The 18,717-nt window shown below is 39.6% G+C and overlaps 1 protein-coding gene across 2 annotated transcripts in view; it reads left to right on the top strand.

Annotated features, from left to right (window-relative positions):
* Positions 1-1,436: 1,436 nt before the first annotated feature.
* The window catches only part of yes1 (YES proto-oncogene 1, Src family tyrosine kinase), a 48,903-nt gene continuing 31,622 nt past the window's right edge, over positions 1,437-18,717 (top strand). Inside the window, exons 1-2 of one of the 2 annotated variants that reach the window (XM_041803279.1) lie at positions 1,437-1,797; positions 3,844-3,911. The gene's annotated coding sequence lies outside the window, so the exon portion shown is untranslated. The remainder of the gene's footprint in view (positions 1,798-3,843; positions 3,912-18,717) is intronic. The other variant, XM_041803278.1, reaches the window with a different exon arrangement.

Genomic DNA, 18,717 nt, shown 5'->3' with positions numbered 1-18,717 from the left:
GGAAATGATACAACATCCTGCATGGAACTTGATAAAGCTGAAAAAGAAAGCTGAATTTCTACAGCTGGGCTCCAAAGGTGATTGCTGTGTGTGACTGAAAAATTTTTGGTCAAGTCTTTTTTTTTTTTTTTTTTTGATAAATCGATAGTAATTAGTTCAACTTATTTTCTGTACCAAGCAGCTGTATTGAGCTGATTTAATTGATAAGTTTATGTATATGCATCAGTAATCTAAATATTACACATGCCTTTCTCTATTTTGCCACTTCCCTTATTCAGTCTGTTGTAATTTTAACGTGTGTTGAATTTTAACCATTGGTTCTAAATAGCCAACATTTGTGTGTGTCAAATAGTTGACAGGTACATGATAATTACAATAATGATTACTTTCGGACATGGTCCAATGAAGGCTGGTGTTTCAAAATTAGTTTGTAAAAAAAACACATACATACAGTTTTTTGTGTTTCAGGCTAAAGCCAGGTCCAAGACAGTCTGGCCGTTCATTTTGGATGGCCACTCTCAGAATGGTTCATCTTAGATGCCATATATCTCAGAATCAAAATATACAGGGTGAGGGTAAGGGTTAGAAAACCAAAAAAATCTGACCTGCACAACCTGGTAATAAAACGTTTAATAAAGCAGAATAAAGTTTGCTTAAAGGAAAAAGCTTGTCCTCCATGAAAACAGGGTAACTTACATAGTTCTGTTAACTGTGTAACAAAGCAACATAGCTAATGCAGCTATGTTGCTAATGTAGCTATATAGCTAACATATCTATGGAGCTAAATCCAAGCTCTATGAGCAGTAATTATGTAAACGTCATATTTATGTTATCTGTGTAGCATTGTTGGTAGCTTACATAGCTCTGTTAGCTGTGTAACAGATCTACATAGCTATTGTGGCTATGATGCTACATAGCTAGCATAGCTAAGGAACTAACGGAGCTAAAGCTAAGCTCACAAAACAGTTAAGTAACCTATATATCTATGTTATCTGCATAGCTAAGTCAACTTTAGCAGTGTTTGCTAAAGCTATTTTTGGCTACACTGACTTATGTAGCAATGTTAATTACTTAGATAAGTTGCTGTGTTAGCTTTAGCTAAAGTAAGTCACCATTTGTGTAACTACTTCTAAAATGGGTCTAATTTGATCCCAGATTAGACCTCTGACCTTTTTTCTCTGTTTTGTTAATGATGTTGCACTGACTTTAATGTTTGCATTGTGGTTATTTCATGAATGTAACTGCTAGAATTAATTTATGAATAAAGTTAATTTTTAAAAAATACCTGAAACTAGAAATACGTTACCGGTATATTACAGCACTTCCTTTCTGAGATATACAACTCAGATGTACGGACTACAGCCATACTCCCAAAAAATGTCCGAGTCTAATCTGAGCACGCGAACGCAACATCATTCCTTCTTTGGCCTCGTCGGTTCCTCGGTGCTAGTCCGGGCTATTGTTGTGTGTCTTTCAGGGCAACCCTGACCTATCAGCAGGCGGTGATTTGTGGATATTTTAACTGTTTTGCTTAGCTCTTACTCCGCCATATTAAGCAGTCTTTATCGGTTGGGGGTGCGTTTTCATTTTAGCGCAATTTAAAGGATCCCGGCGGAGGACTTTGGGTTGCAGAAGTAGTAAATCGGTATGGGACAGACCGAAGACTGAGATTGTACGGTTAAAGACTGCTTGGTCGGCACTTCTTTGGATTTCCTACGTAAAAATACAAAACGAGGGGGAGCAAACATCACAGGACGCATGTAGCCGAAGAAAAACACTGCAAAGGTTGCTTTTAAGGTAAGAAATTCTCCTCTAAGAAAGTCATAGTTTGTTAAAAGTAAGTGAGCTGGGCCTCGTATGCACTTGGAGAAAGTTAGGGAAAGAAGAGTTTCCCTCGAGTGGTTAAAACGTCGTTCGCGTCGTTATCCGGAAATAAAACTAGATTTTCAGGATAGTTTAGTTTTATAATTTAATGGCAAATAAATCAATAAGGAAAGGGTCCCAAAGCTACCTCCAACGACTCCGCATTGCCGCTTTAATGATATATAAAATTGGAAATGATCATAATGACAAACTATAACATCTTTCTGCTACCTGTATTGCTTTTTTCAAGTTAGTATCCGAGTTTTACACAAGTTTAACCACCCTTATCATCCTCACTGCCTCACCCTCTCTCTCTCTGCACACTCTCCCTATCAGCTGCTGTAGGCCTCAGCTGTTTAAGGCCTTTATTGCAAGACATATTGTTTTACAGGAGGACTTACAACATGAGGAAATCTGTAATTTATGGAGTGCTTTCCAACTCTTTTTTTGCATGCTTTTATTGTGATAGTGCAGCTGTACTTTGAATATTTGCACATTGAAATATTAATGTGTCTTAGAAGATGTGGAAAACATAATCAATGGTGTAATGTGTGTCTACACATTCACTGTCTGTGGCTGTGCATGTGTCTGTTGGTGTGTTTATACACTGGGGTGCCACAGTAATCCTCCTCCATGCTAATCCCTGTGTTAGTGCAGCCTCACTTGCTTGGACAGTCGTGTCTCCCTCTCACACATGGACACACAGACACAGCTGGAATGGAGAGGGCTGTTGGCAGAGGAGTGAGGAGCACTAACAGGTGGTGTTGGCTGGGGTTCAGGGACTTAAGTTTAACTGCAGACATAAAAGATCCCCGCATAGTCCTTGAGTGTCCTCGTGGTACAAATTAGACTCTACAATGTCATTACAGTTTGCTGATTAGAAGCTCAGAAGTCAGACTCATTACGTGACACACTCTCATGCTAACAAACTGGATGAATGTTTGGATTTGTGTCGACAGAAAGAGAAAATTAGACGTCAGATGCCTGCAGTCAGCGAAGAGGGAAAAGAGAACAAGAAGAGCTCTTATATTTTATAGCTTTTAGATGGCTTATTCCCTCTCCCAGCTTCACGCCAGTCTTTGACAGTCACAGCAGGTGGCCTCAGTAGCATGAATGGATTCGGAAGGAAGTCCCCCCCTCCCCCTGTGGCCCCCTCTGCTCACTCAGAGATTGGCAGAGATGGCAGGCTGCCCTGAAGATAAGGCCGGGCTGCGCCTCAGAGAGTGTGCCAGGGAAATTACTGTGTTACGCCTCAGTAATGGTTTGCAGCCCAGGGTATGATCTCCTCCTTTCTATGATTGAGGAAAGTGTTTACAGTGCAAGTCTTTCAACTTGGCTCTCAGGCTTAAGTGCTGGATTTATCTTTCATAGGAGGAGCAAGATCACATTGTTGGTTGCGCATTCTGCAGTTTGACTTAGCCATGTAAAGAGATGCTATAGAGCAAACATGGAGACATCAGAATTGACAGCACTGTTGTTTTTGACCGTTATTGCCAAGCAGAAATGCGTACTGAGAATCTGCTGTCAGATTTTCAAATGTGAGGATAAGCTGCTTCTCTTAGGGTATAATCTTTTTTGCTGTTGTCCACTTACCACCATTGTATGCATTATGTAAGTAATTTCAGCCCTAATTTTATGGATAGTTATGTTCATTTTTCTCACTGAATGTGGATGATGTTGCCTCTTTAAAATGCTGATACTAGTTCCGGTACCTGAGTCTTACTTCTAGCGATGGCATCGGCCAATAGCAGCCCTGCGGAGAAACACCAGCCTTCAGAAAATAATGCAGCATGAGTCAATATCAGTAGCCCGTCTTTATCTTTTTTATCAGAGTCACCTGTTTGACAAACTCTGTTCAGTTTTTATTGTCAAAAATGAAAGAAAATGTTGGCATGTTGAAAGTGTTCCACCAAAGGAAGTGATGAGGAAACATCTGACTCTTCCATCTGTCCATCCATTTTCTACTCTTATCCTGCTCAGGGTGAAGGCTGCAGCCTATCCCAGCTGTCACTGGATATATGACATTACATATAGGGACCAACAACCAGGTACTCTCACACTCACTGCAAATTTAGATTCACCAATTAACCTAACCAGCATGTTTTTGGTGATGGGAGGAAGCCAGAGTACCCTGCACCACCATGCAGCCCTACATCAGAATCAGTAGTTGGGTAAATTCTGTCACATTTTACTTCCACTCAGTGCATCTCAATTTATTTTCAGTTTTAAAAAATACCTTTATTTCAGTGGAGTCCTCAAAGATCCTAAAAGTTTACATACCCGGCATCGCTAAAGGCCGTCTCAGACTTCATGAATTCAGCCAGATTTTGGACAGACTGCATCATCGCAGTTCATCGTTAAACCTCAGGCCCAATTATGAGCATCGAGAACGACAAGCGCTCTCATAGTGTAACATAATCAATGATTTGATCTTGCATCACATTCTTGTTTGACACCCTGAACAGACATAGTTGGCGTGTATCCTAATGTCAACCAGTGTGAATTCACGTAGATGGTCTAGCCAGGCTGTCAGCCAAGACGGGACAAGATTTTCATTTCATAATCTGACATGGTGCCGTTGTCTGAGCGGGCTTTTAGCCTGATTATTCAACCATCCCTACACACTAGTTGCCACCACTTGCATTTTCTCACCCTATGCAGCAGCGGTGTTGTGTAAGACAATAGTGTCTCTCTGCAGAGGAACACACCTGACCACACCCAGCTGTGATGTTAGGTATGTTGAGAGGTTCAGAAAATGTGGCAGACTTGAGATCAAAAAGAGTGCAGAATTGAAAAATTTTAAGCTGGTGCAACAGGGAAATCGAATTAAACATTAAAATACTGGAATATCAACATGCTTCTTGAATTATCTTCCATCATAGATAGGGATGCACCAATCCATTTTTTTTCAGTTCCGATCCGATTCTGATAAATATGTGCCAATACCGATACTAATTCTGACATATATATATATATATGTATATATTTACAATTATTATTATTGTTGGTATAATGTGTGAGCTTACCTGAGGCTGTAGTAAACCACACAGCTCCTCTTATTAAAAAGCAAAAAAAAAAAAAAAAAAAAAGAATGGAATTTAAATGTATTCCAAACAAATTTATTTGAACTACTACTAAAAAATAAATATCAGCATTATCCAAAACACAACAACAATTGAGTATAAGTTATAAATCCCTGTCTATAATAACCTTGCAAAGCAGATGGATATGCCTGTTTCCTTGTTTTTCACTGGCGAATCCATCTTGCAAAGCTCCCATCTGAACTGTTTGGGCCGAGTTAGAAAGTAACAGGACCAATCAGCTACGAGGGGCAGTACTTTCAGTCGCAGCAGAGTCGTGACGTAAACAAGCAGCAGCAAGAGCTGGTGCAGTTATGGAGGAAGAGATTAGCTTGGATGTTGCTAAAGTGCCAGTCTTATCAGAATTTGACAACATTTCTTCGTTAAAAGAAGAACAAAGAACAGCAGTGAGTTGTTTTGTTCTCAAAAACTACAAAAGTTGAGTACTTACATGTCTGTAGTCGCCATGTTTCGCTGTATTCCTCAGTAGCTGCTCACATACAGCTTGCTAGCGGCTGCATCACCTGCTTTGTTGCTCCGTTTGGCCCGTAGAGATATGACAGACAGATCGTTCACCCAGTCAGACTCTGAGGATTTTTCAAAGCCTCTTGCCTTTTCTCAAACATTTCCTATTGAAGCTTTCCCAGATGGATGTGTGAAACAAACACTTTCTTGAGAAAATGATAAGTAGCAAAGACTGCATAAGGATTGCATGGGCACACATTTAATAAAAGTTACCTCGTATATGATTAAATCTGTAGCATTATTACATATTTTTTATTATATTTATTTCAGTATCCTTTGTTCTCAGCTCCACACTGTGGTCTTATGTAGGCCTTTAGATGTCTACGTTAATACTTGAATTTTAAATGCTTGACTGTGAAAGCAATGTTACCTGGAGTAGAAATTCTTATTTGAGCACAGATTCCTTTCCAGCAAAGCTGATTATTATTATTGATCCTGTTATAAGGATTAGATTAGATTTTTGTTCTTTGCGATTGTTGTGATAAAAGATAAGGTAGTTGATGTAGACTAATCTCTCCAAGGTTGTTGCTCTGTATTCCTGCTCACATCTCTTAGTTTATCTTAAACAAAAGGAGCCCAATTCTTCAAATGCTGTCAAACAACCACAGTCAGTGATTTGATCTGATCAAGGAAATATGACATGCGCTGCCATGCTTTGTACATCTTTGATTTACTTGTCTAACTTAGAAAGAATAAAACTTGAATCCTTTCTAAATATAACCTCTGGATAAAGGAGTCAGTTTTGTCTCAAGGTACTGCAAAGGTTACATAAATGTCAGTAGCTCAAAGGTCGATGGACCTCTCCCAGAATACTGCAGGGTTTCAGGCTTATCTGATGAGTCACACTGATAACCATACTTAGGACCTTCGTCATGTTTGAGCAATGCTTTTCAGAGAAGTCACTAGTGTGTCATCTCAAAATGTTTGAAATTGATCAATACATCTCTTGATAGCAGTGCCAATACTTTGAGTGAGTGTAGGTGAGTGAGACTACGACTTGAGTAAGCCAAGAAACACTCAAGTATTACATTAAAGTCCATGTAAAGTGAAATCCAATGCGTCTTAACACACTAGATATGTTGGAATAAGGTTGCTGTAAACATGTGAAAACCCAGATATCTATGTGGGACTGAATTTTGGATTTAGGCCGTTGGAAAGTTGTTCACCTCTGTCCTGGCTTGGTTTTATTTCGGCAAGACAAATATATGAGCCCATGACATCCCTAGTCTTAATGGGGAATTACCCCGCCCCCTAATGCTAAAATGATATAAAATCCCAGAGCTGTTCATATTAATACAGTCTATTGTTAGCTGATGTCACTGCTTTCATTGAAAGTTAACAGTCAGCTACATGCTGTGTTTTTGTTCATTGTGAGGTAAATTTCCCAAGTCTATCAGCCACAGGGGGTTACAGATCATTAAAAGTATCATAACAGAGAGATTTGTACCAGTAAACAGTAAATTTAATCCCCAACTTCTGTCTCTTTTCTCTGGCACAGAGGCAGGCAGCTGCACTCTGATCAGAAGCATTTTTTTAATATGAGAGGATAGTATTTCTCCTGAGTGGGCGTGGCTTCAGATCATTCAACTGACACGCCCACACCACCCTAGAGGAGATGTTACTGCCTCATTTTTCATGATTTTGAAGCTTCATTTATAACCTCAGATGTTTTTCAAGACCGAACTCTGCCCTAATGGTTCATAACACAGTAGCCTGTCAATTAACAAACCTAAAATAAAGATTTTTTATCACTTAAACAGGGACTTTAATAAAGCAAAAGTAATTATCCAACAAACCATATGTTTAGACATGGCCCCCCAGTTTTATATCAGAAAGGTTGATGTTTGTTCTGAAAACATTTGACCATACAGCATGCTAATACCATTCAACCAACAGTTTGGCATGGTACTTCTTGGATTTACTTTTCTCTTCCAAATGTCGCCTTCATGCCAGCTACAGCAAAAGCTTTCCTCCTGCAGCTCGGCGGCATTGTTGTTATTCAGGCCTGTGGGAAGCAGCAGCCTGTGTCTCCTTAATCTGACACGGCATCACTGGCAGTCTGGCACCCAGTCTCACATGTCACATGTCCTTGGATGGGGTTCTGCTTCAGCATTTGTTTGAACACATACCACATTCTTTGTGCTCTCTTGTACAGTATGGGAGAGAGCAAAGTTATTCACAAAAATGTGTGAAAGCAAGTGCATGAATTTACATCCATTTACACCAAGGTCTCTACAATTTCCAGTCCTATCTTGTCTCCTGTGTGGTAAGAGACCTCAGAGGACATGTTGCTTTCACTTTTTTTTTTTTTTTTTTTTGTAGTAGTAGTATCCATGGCTCGCCTCTGTATGAGCTCTGGGCAGTATTTACTGCGTTCCCTTGGAGCCTCCAAAAGAATGGCACATTCCTCAAGCTTATCTCATTGTGTGTAGAACAGCCTCATTTAGGAAATCATCAGAGGGAGGATACAATAATCTGTGTAATTTGATTTGTCGCTGAGTCGATTTGTGGCATCATTAGTTTTGGTAAATTTGTCTCTCAAAAGAAAAGGGGAAAAAAGAAAAACAAACGCTGATCATCCATCTCCTTCCTAAATATTATCTCTTTTAATTTCTCAGTTTAAGCTGTTTTCATTGAAGTTTTTCTTTCCAGGATGAAATGTGTCATCTTCAGAGGAATCCTACATGCACTGAGTAAAACTATCCAACAGCAGCATGTGCTGCGTAAAACAGTGTGTTTTTAACTGCCCGTTCATAGGAGCTGTAGCAGTAAACCTGCTCCTGTCTTTGTTGTTTAGAATATTTTGTTTTAAGGTTTGGTTTGATTAAATGCTAGGCCATCTGGTGTCACTGCTGTAAGGACAGCGTCTGTGGCCTTTGTGCCACCCTGTGTTAGCATGTGTATGGGAATGTATAGTTCAGAGGATTCCGAGTGTGCTGTGCTCGGTGGGGGAGCAGAGCAAGGTACTTTCCCTTTGCACATTACAAAAGGTAGATGGGACTGACAAAAGAATACATTTCAAGCCTTTCTCTTTGGTATTGAATAAGAAGAGGTGGTGAAGCTGCTCTCCATGGGTGGCTTTTTCAGAAGGACTGAGGCCTTGTCCACATGGAGATGTAAACGATATATATCCATTTTGTTTTGAAAAGGTTTTCCGTAAACACGGGGTCGTTTCAATAAATGTCCGCGTTAGCACAGGACCACTGAAAATACTGTAGTATATATGTCAAGCCTTAAAGTGGCGCTGTAACACTGCCACGAAATGCACCAAAAGAGAGAAAAAGATTATGTAACACTGCCCAAAACTTCCTCCTGGTTGCACTTCTGGTTGGTCTGTTCGGTGGATTAGAGAACATCTGGTGTATGCTGGTAAAGATAAAAAAGTTGTATATACTCTATGTGGACAGGGCTTGAAGCTGAAGCACGAAGACTTAGGCCCCGTCCACATGGAGATGAATTCAGTAGAATATGCAAAAGTTTTTTGTCGTATTGGCGTTTCGTCCCCACAGAAACTGCGTTTTGGGTGACTGTAAATGATGCTTTTTGAAAACGGGTCCCAGAGTGCACAAATTCCATGAACAGCTACTGTTTCGTCTCCATGTGGACAGCCAACCGCAACTTTCTTGAAACAATTATGTCACAAAAAGTGTAGCTCTCTTAAGGCGCCTGCGCAGGTCCGGCCAAAACAACAATGGTGGATTACAGGGTTGTGTTCATGCTGCAGAAGCTACTGAGCTTGTTAGGACTTTTACTGCAAAATCTGATGCTCCTTTACCATCACCGCGAAACACATGCACCAAATGTTCTTAAATCCAATGCGGAGAACAACCAGAAAGATTCCGTGCTTACACGGATATTTCCTGAAACGATCCCGTCTTTATGGAAAACTTTTTCAAAACGAAACGGCAATTTATCATTTTCGTCTCCATGTGGACGAGGCCTTAGTTGGTTTGTAGATGATTTGATGGGCTGTTTCTTCTGTTGAACATTAAAAAGTGACAGAGATGAGGGAAAACCTTTGGATACATTTTGTTTATAGGGTCCAGCCTGAACGACACACCTCTGTGAATCTTGTCAGCAGATGTATTCATAAAGGGGTCTAAATCTCCTGCTGGATATGGATACAGATATATAAATGTAGTTCAGACCTATAACTTCATTCCTTAGAACATTTAAAGTTTAAGGAATGAGGATGAAAAAGACTTGCGCTGACATAGGTCTGTTGGACCTGCCTAAAACTCCACAAAGTTATTCGTACATTCAGCTGGTATTTATAGCCAATGATGCTGTACATATCTGCAATTTCCATATCTACTGACACTGATATTTTACTTTTAAGCTAGCTCATACCAGTATGCATCCATACTCTTTACTCTCCATCCAGACCCTGAGGCCATGATTTTTATATTAAATGGAAATTGATAGTCACAGTACGGTTACTCATCCGGTTAGTGCTTTTCAAAGTAAAAACCCAGCCTTTCTGTGAGGAAACTCACCACATTTGTACAGAATGCCTTTATTCTGAATTCACCCTGGCTCAGTGAATCAAGTCACAATGGGAATAGAAATATTAAGGTAAGACTTGCAAGGACAGACAGGATCTGATGCATGCTGCAGCTGTCACAAAGCAAACACGCACCCAGCACCCAGTCTTAAATGGATGTTAAACATTCATTAATAAAGGTAATTAAAAAAAACCTTTGGGCAAAACAAAAACAGAAATTGTTGAAGTTGACTGAAATACAGTAAACTCTACAAACATCATACTTAAACAAACACAGTAGAATGAAAGAAAGGGCCTTTTTTATTTGCTACTCAATAATTTGCCTTGCTGGCGAGATCTGTCATTTGTAAGTTTAATTTTATGTGTCAAAGGTATTATATTAGTCTCGGAAATCTTAACTCTTCCAAGCTCTAGTCTGTGTTGTTGGCATCCTTTCTGAATTATGAATAAAAATCAGATTTAATATGCTCTCAATTAATGTAGCTTTTGATTTTGCTGGAGGATACGTCTAGTATTTTGGGCCAGAGAGGAAAGGATTCAAAGCGAAACTTGAGGGTGTTGAAACAGTTCGACACGCCATATCATGTGCCGAGCGTGTGGGCTCGCTCAGGCTTGTGATCCATTCAGGGCCGTTTGAGGAGAGAATCCTCCCAGTGTGTGATGCTGCTAAAAACTAACAGTGCCAATTAGCAAGGAAAGGGGAGTTTTTAACATATTACTGAGGTTGTAATTACATGAAGCAATTTGGAGCATAAATCAGGAGAAAATAAAGTGAAACTACAAGTTGCAGACAAATTTATTTGAGTAATTAACAATGTATAAACTGACCCCTGATCAAGTCAGTATCACTGTGCTCCTTCTTGTTCAAGTCCTATGGTAGTTGTGTTCAGTATGAAAGCAGTAACACAGCTCATCCTCACTTGGCTGTTTGTGTAGACAGAATGAGTTGACATACAGACGCTATGATCTCTGGTAGTCTGCTTCATCAGGATTAACCCCAGTCTGGAGTACTTACTTCCAGGAAACAGCAGAGGATTTGACCCATTGATAACCTCTTTGATCTGCACTGGCACTCGAGCCCTGTGTTTTTCTGACAGGTCAGCCATTTGTTTGCTGTAGCATTAAGGCGCTAAGTTTTGTGGACATTTGGGAGCATGTCATAGTCGGCACAAGTGACAGAATAAGGTCAAAGGGGGCAGTCGTGTTTATGTTTGTGTCTGCTCTCTTACCTTAGTCAGCTGTTATGTTGAGGTACAAAACTTAGCAAGGCATTTTTTAAGTTTACTCCATCCCATGGATTCATAAGGGGCTGCACAAATTGCAGGATACAGTGACAAATGCTGCGGTCAAGTATTATTTCCTGTTTAATCTGTCAGACAAAAAAAAGGAATGGTAGATTTGTTTCATTAATTACCAGCTGGGACACTGTGCGCTTTCCAGTTATATACTGTAACAAAAGTAGAAAATCCTCCAAGTTGAGTAGATGAATGCAATTAATTTAGTCCCCCCCCCCCCCCCATTCAGTGTTGAAAGTGTTTGCTGGTAAATTTTTTGGCCAAGTACTCGACATATCACATGTCTGCTCTAGTGTGTCTGTGTCCGGATTTGGAGTAACAACAGTAGTTGTGTAAGTCTCTATTGCTCCCTATAATGAGGCTCTGACAGAGCAAAATGTTCAGGCAAATGTCAGCCATTATGTTTTATTTGGAATATTTTTATAGGAAATTGGATATTGCATAATATCTATCATGTACAGTTCTACTTGAATCTGTGTGTAACTCTGTATCTGCTTGATTAGTGCTGGGTAAACAATCAAAATTTGAACTTAATTGCTGTGTGGTCTGCTGTAACTTTCAAATTACAGAAGGTGCAGTATTTTTCTAGCCTGAAATGTGTGCCAGAACACCAGGTTAAAACTTTTCTTGCAGCAGGGATGTTATGCTTTACACATCATTCAAGTGTAATTATTTAGGATGGCTCACAAAAAAAACCCCTACTTGCTTCATTTTTTTTTCTGCTTTTTTTTCACCAAAATGAGAGTGGCCTTAAAATGATCACTCCCTTTAATACAGCAGTTCATATCACATTTTAAATATGAGTCAAAATAATCACAGTTGTTGTTATCCCTAGTTTCATCTATCTAATATTGTGTTGGTTATATTATAGTATTATTTATTACTTGTGTGGAAATATTCATGAGATGAGGGACTTAGTTGTATATTAAATCGCAACTGCAATTTTGGAAGGGGGGAATTGCAATTAATTATTTTCCCAAAACATTCAGCCCTACAGCTGATACTCAAATCTATGTATTGGTATCAGCAATTAAAAACTGTATCAGGACTCCTCACTCTGGAATTTCCTGCAGTCACCTGACATGAAGTGTTTGGCCCAGGTGTGTAAGCTGCATCAGGTATGCATCAGCTGAATGCATACCTGATGCAGCTGCTAGTGCTGAATGACTTGGAAAACAATTTAACTGGGATTATCTTGATTTATACTGTGAATTAAGTATGATCTCTGGTATTGATCGCTGAGCGACAATTTTTACATTATCTCTTTTGAATCAAACTCATGAAATGGTCACTTAAAGATGATGAATATGGTTATGCCAGGAGAATGTTGAATCTGTCTGACTGCATTGGGCCATCTGTGAAGTTTTGTTAGGAGGGATAATGGTATGTGGCTGTTTTTTCGCTGGTGCAGTTTCAATGCTTCAGCATACCAACACATTTTGGACAATGCTATGCTTCCAACTTTGTGGCAACAGTTTTTGGAAGGGACTTTTCTATTCTAACATGTGTCCCAGTGTACAAAGCAAGGACTATAAAGACATGACTTGATGGCGGAAGAACTTGACTGGCCCACACAGAGCCCCGATCTCTACCCCATCAATCACCTTTAGGATGAACTTAAATGGAGATTGTGAGTCAGGCCTTCTTGTCCAACATCAGTGCCTGACCTCATAAATGCTCAACATGATTGGGCACAAATTCCCACAGAAACACTTAAAAATCTTGTGGAAAATATTTGAATACAGTGCCATTACGTCCCCAGCTAGTGTAATGGTCAGGTTGCCAAATACTTTTCTCCATATAGTGTATATCCCTTGCCACGAATATGTAAAATGGTCTATCTGGTGTGTAGCATGGAACAAGGAAAGAACATGACTGGACCTGAATATGGTGATGTAACTAGCATAGAAATTATGCTGCTAAATAGTGTTTTGGTTGAGTGTTGTAGAGCAATGCAGACACATGACACAAGTATGTAGTGCCCATGATAGCACGGACCTCTCCTGCATAGCTATGGAGAAGATTCAATGCACCAGCTCCTTGGAAAAAGACACACAACTTACAAAGAAGTCATGACAAAATCATAAGTATCTGAATCTGCAATTAGCTTAACTGTTTTTTTTTTTTTTTTTTTTTTTGTTTTGTTTTTAAATAAAAATGTAAGTAGGGGCCCTGACTTTCACAACCAGACAATATTGAACTGCATTGATTACTGTTAAAGACAAACTGTCATTTCCTTACTGGATGATTTTCTTGCCTTCTTCTAAATTCGTTTTAATTTCAGTAGAATTCAACACTTGCCAAATCTCTTTTAGGCCTCAGGTTTCACTAGCTCCTTACATCAGTAGATGAATTGAGCAGTGGAGAATTTCATTGTTTTTAGGCTTGAATGAACATAAAGAATCAAGTGACAAAGGCAAACAGATGGCCCATTGTGTTTTCTTTCTAATTGTTATTCCAGTTCAAGATTTATTTTTGGGATTTCCTTATTTGTTCTCTCTCTTTTTTTCTACATTCACTGTTGTAAGTGAGACATCTTGGTGGTGCTTATTTTAACCTGAATGTGCATGCATGTTCCTGGACACCTGCGGGGACATCTGCACATGGCAGCTGTGCGCGCCAGCAGATTCAAGCACGCAAACACGAACTTCAGGCTTCACTTTAACACAGACTCTTGAATTATGACATAAGCTTGACTTGTATACAGCTGAATAGGAAGGTTACTCAATAAGAACTGAAACCAAACTATTTGTTCTGAATTTTACACCCAATGCTAGTAATCCTGACACAGCCCTGCTCATAAAGATCACATGCTGCTCACCAGCTGCCATTAGTTATCCTGTCTGTGGCAACAATCGGCTGCAGGATGTCTGGTTTCCTGAGAGCCCATTATTTGTCTAAGTGGACCAATTAGTCTGCAGTGTGCATGATCCTAGCTGACAGTTATGATTTAAGGATCATATTTTCATGCATTAGTTTAAAATCCATTATAATCCCAACAACATCAACTTCTTTAATATTTTCTTGTTGCATTTAGACACCTAAAGATTAACAGTTTTAAAGCTTAGTATGCCCTTTAGCTCGTTCTTTCTGTGCTTTAGATGTTACGGTTTCCTGAGAGTAATTCATCTCCCTCCATCCATCTCAACCCATCATCCATCCTCTATTTCCGCTGCCTCAACCAGCATTGACTTTTAGTCAATACTGTGCATGAAGGGACGTCAATACACTATTCATCTTAAATAGGTCCATATCCATACATTGATTGCTGCTGTCATTAGATTTAGTTGTAGCTCTGCCCTGCACAAGCAAGTCATATTTTTAATAGAGACTGATGAACTGTTTTTATTTAGGGAGTTTTAGTCCTGTTTCAGTTTGAAACACTTATGTGACTGCATGTCTAAATCGCCTTAGAACTTTGAAAGTGAAGAGTAAAGCTAAAAACTAAAACCTAGTCAAAATGACAATGCCAAATAACAAAATAATACTGTTAACCTTTGGCTGTGAATAACTGGACACACAGATGTTGTAATTAATCTGAGCCCTGTCAATCATTATGTTTGATTATTAATTGCTTACTTGATCTTGATTGCTTTGTAAACTGGCCAAACTATAAAATGAAAAGTCATTGTTTAACTTGCTTTTTGCATTTACATTTTTTGGATGGAAGTTTTGGTCTGAACTAAATGTATCAATAACAGTGTCAGCTAAAGTGAATTAGTAACAATAAGCACATCAGACATTGGCAAAATTCTAATATTGTGTATCCTTAGTACCAACATTAGCCACGATCTGTAAACCAACTTCACATTGTTATGGTGTGTTGTTTTACTGTCGCAGAGTGAAACTGATTCTCAAACTTTTTCTGCCTGGCCCCCTTTTGGTAAATATTTTCAGGCCCCCCTACCCTTAACCATGCAATCAACATGTAAACGTACAACAAACACACTGTCAGTCATGATTTTAGTTAACAAATTCCTGCTTTTTTATTTACCACAATATAGAGCTGACTCTAGCTGACCACTGAAGATGAAAAAATCCTTAAAAATATAAAACTTCCTGAAAAAGTTTCAAGATTTATACTTTAAATTCTTCATTTTCAGAGATTACCATCAGCTTTTTTTGTGCTACATAGCTGCTCGGGTCCTCAGTAGGGATGAGTATTGAAATCTGGTACCCTCATGGTACCATCAACACATCCAGTATTTACTGGGTAAGTGAAATATCGCATCAACAAAAGTAGTCAGACCCTTTGCAGAAACGCTTGAAATTTAGCTCAGGTTACTCCCATTTATCTTGATCTTTGCTGAACTACACATTGATTAGAGTCCACCTGTGGTAAATTAAACTGATTGGACATGATTTGGAAAGGCACAACCTCTCTATCGAAGGCCTCACAGGTGACAATGCACATTAGACCAAAAACCAGCCATGAGTTCAGATGAACTGCCTGTAGAGCTCAGAGACAGGATTGTTGCAAGGTACAGATCTGGGGAAGGCTACAAAAGCATTTCAGCTGACTTCATCGGAGAGTTGACCAACAACCTGATGGTCACTCTGACTGAGCTCCAGAGATCCTGTGAGGAGTTCAGACAGAGTTCTAGAAGGACAACCATCACTGTAGCCCTCCACTGATCTGGGCTTCATGACAGATTGGCTAGACTTTAGCCTCTCCTCTTTGCAAAATTCGTATCTCATCTCAAACCAAGACCCTCAAATAGTCATGACTATTTAAGAGTTGGTTCCAGAAAAAGACACAATGTGCAAATCTACTCTAAATAACAGCACTATATTTGCACACATTGTAATCACATTTGTTGATCTCTGCAAAACAGAAAGTCTGTTACTATTTACATGCAAATTCAAGAGTAAAGGCACTTTTACTTGCTTTTTTATAAGCAGATCCCCCTCAGGGCCTAGAGGCATATCATCTGTCCTTTTTCTCTCCCTCTCTTATTTTTCATCTTGGCTTTGTTGCCCCTTCTTGTGTGAACAACAGCAGCATCGACCTCTGTTCCTCTGTTACCAACACCAAAGTGTGACCTGTCTCTGAAGGCCATTTGAAACCATGTTGTAACATTTCCTGGCAAGGATATGAGTCATTGATGGTGAATCAGTCCTGGAGTTCGCCTGCAGTGGCGGCTTGTTTTATTGTGGACCTAAGAAGAGACAGACACATGCACAGAGCGACTAACAATGAGGCCAAAGGTGACAGAACAATGAGTAAACAGAGCCAGCTCTAGTGACAAGACACAAACTTTGACAGTCATAAAAATGCATTTGTTTTTTTTCCACTTTGACATAGCAACTGAGCTAATACACTAATACAAAGGAGGATTTCTTGTGTTTTTGATGGTTTTTCCTTTGAGCTGAGCTGATCCTTAAAGTCTAGCCTACACACTGTTTATACACATTCACAGGGGTCATATATCACTGAGCTCAGTAGGTTGGAGCTCTGACTTTAAACACCAAAGGGCTTTTCCTCCCTCTCAAATCTGTGTCAGTGATAGTGTGATCACAAAGGGCAGAGTTGAAGTAGCTAAAGGCTGAAACAGGATCTAATTTCTAGCAGAGCTGGATCGTCAGGGTTTTGTTGGGACTTGTGAAGTCCCATGAGGTCATTTGTTGCCTTACATTCTTTATGTTCTGGATGGTAAAGTTATGCCTGGACCCCAAAGAAAAGCTCATGGCATGAATGAACAATATTGAAATAGTTTTTCACCATATGACTCAAGCTCAGTCCAATGACATAACACCAGCTCTGTTCTTTGTGTTGCCTTTTTATGCGTCAGTCAAGAAAATCTCTCATTTCTAAAGGCTGAACTTGAAGATTGAAGATTAATTTGAAAGTTTTCGGACTGACTCTAAAGTTCTGACTTTTTGAACAATTCCAGAGATGTTGGATCAGATCTGTTCCAGGCTGGGCAGATTGGTGTGGTTTGTCATCACCATGTAGGTGGAGATATATTAATTAAAACAAAACTTGCCTTAAATTGCAGACTTTCAGTGTGCATGTTTAACCTTCTAGTCATTGGGATTTCCATGCAAAATGAGGAATGACTAAGCAGAAAAACTTTTTTTACTTGTTTGTATTTTGACTAAATTTTTAGTGGCACATCTTTAATCAAAGTGTGATGAAGTCATTGTTGGAGCTTAGACATACAGTTGCAAGAAAAAGTATGTGAACCCTTTGGGATTTTTCAGATTTCTGCATATATTAGTCATAAAATGTGTTCTGATCTTCATCTAAGTCACAACAATACACAAACACAGTCTGCTTAAAGTAATACAGCACAAAAATATGTTTTCATTTTTGTTTGTTTTTTTGTTTGTTTTGTTTTTAACAAACCATGTAAACATTCACAGTGCAGGGTGGAAAACGTATGTGAACCTTTGGATTTAGTAACTGGTTGAGCCTACTTTGGCAGCAATAACCTCAACCAAATGTTTCCTGTAGTTGCAGATCAGACCTGCACAACAGTCAGGAGAAATTTTGGACCATTCCTCTTTACAAAACTGTTTCAGTTCAGCAATATTCTTGGGATGTCTGGTGTGAATCGCTCTCTTGAGGTCATGCCACAGCATCTTAATTGGGTTGAGGTCAGGACCCTGACGGGGCCACTCCAGAAGGTGTGTTTTCCTCTGTTGAAGCCATTCTGTTGTTGATTTACTTCTATGCTTTGGGTCGTTGTCCTGCTGCATCACCCATCCTCTGTTGAGCTTCAGTTGGTGGACAGATGGTCTTGAGTTTCCTGCAAAATGTCTTGATTAACTTGGGAATTCATTTTTCCATCAATGACAGCAATCCGTCCAGGCCCTGAGGCAGCAAAGCAGCCCCAAACCATGATGGCCCCTGCACCATATTTCACAGTTGGGATGAGGTTTTGATGTTGGTGTGCAGTGCCTTTTTTCTCCACACATAGCATTGTGTGTTCCTTCCAAACAGCCAACTTTGGTTTCATCTGTTCACAGACTATTTTGCCAGTAGTGCTGTGGAACATCCAGGTGCTCTTTTGTAAACTTCAAACATGCAGCAATGTTTTTTTGGACAGCAGTGGCTTCCTCCGGGGTGTCCTCCCATGAACTCCATTCTTGTTTGATGTTTTACTTATTGTAGATTTGTCAACACAAATGTTAGCATGTGCCAGAGATTTCTGTAAGTCTTTAGCTGACATTCTAGGATTCTTCTTCACCTCACTGAGTATTCTGCGCTGTGCTCTTGCAGTCATCTTTACAGGATGACCACGCCTAGGGAGAGTAGCAACAGTGCTGAACTTTCTTACCGTGGACACATGAACATCAAGACTTTTAGAGATTCTTTTGTAACCCTTTCCAGCTTCATGCAAGTCAACAATTCTTGATCGTAGGTCTTCTGAGAGCTCTTTTGTGCGAGACATGGTTCACATCAGGCAATGCTTCTTGAGAACAGCAAACTCAAAACTGGTGTGTG

Source organism: Cheilinus undulatus, linkage group 13 (assembly GCF_018320785.1).
Source record: "Cheilinus undulatus linkage group 13, ASM1832078v1, whole genome shotgun sequence".
NCBI classification, from domain to species: domain Eukaryota; kingdom Metazoa; phylum Chordata; class Actinopteri; order Labriformes; family Labridae; genus Cheilinus; species Cheilinus undulatus.
Note: the sequence above shows the minus strand (reverse complement) of the source record. Positions and strands in the feature narration are given on the sequence as shown.